This window comes from Haliaeetus leucocephalus, unplaced genomic scaffold, assembly GCF_000737465.1.
Source record: "Haliaeetus leucocephalus isolate CR32 unplaced genomic scaffold, Haliaeetus_leucocephalus-4.0 Scaffold144, whole genome shotgun sequence".
NCBI lineage: Eukaryota > Metazoa > Chordata > Aves > Accipitriformes > Accipitridae > Haliaeetus > Haliaeetus leucocephalus.
Window position 1 is genome coordinate 819,486 of NW_010972580.1, and position 328 is coordinate 819,813.

Sequence of the window (328 nt, forward strand, 5' to 3'; positions counted from 1 at the left end):
CCCCGCGGACGGGGCCGGCGAGGGGTCCCCCCCGCTGAGGTAGCCCTCACCCGCAGGAGCGTGGGTTTTAGTGTTTGGGTTATTATTATTATTTTTTTTTTCCCCGGTCGTTTTATACGGTCTGTTAGGCCGGAGGCTGGGCGGGAGCGGCAGCCCGGCGGGATGGTTGGGGCCGCCGCTCGCCGCGGGGCTCACCTGCCCGGCGTGGCTCCCCGGCGGGGGGCTGCCCCCGGCCGAGGCATCCCCGTCTCCCAGTGTGTGCCAGCGACCCCCCTCGTGTGGAAAAGGCGTTTTACTTTCTCGTACCCCCCCCCCCCCCCCACCCACC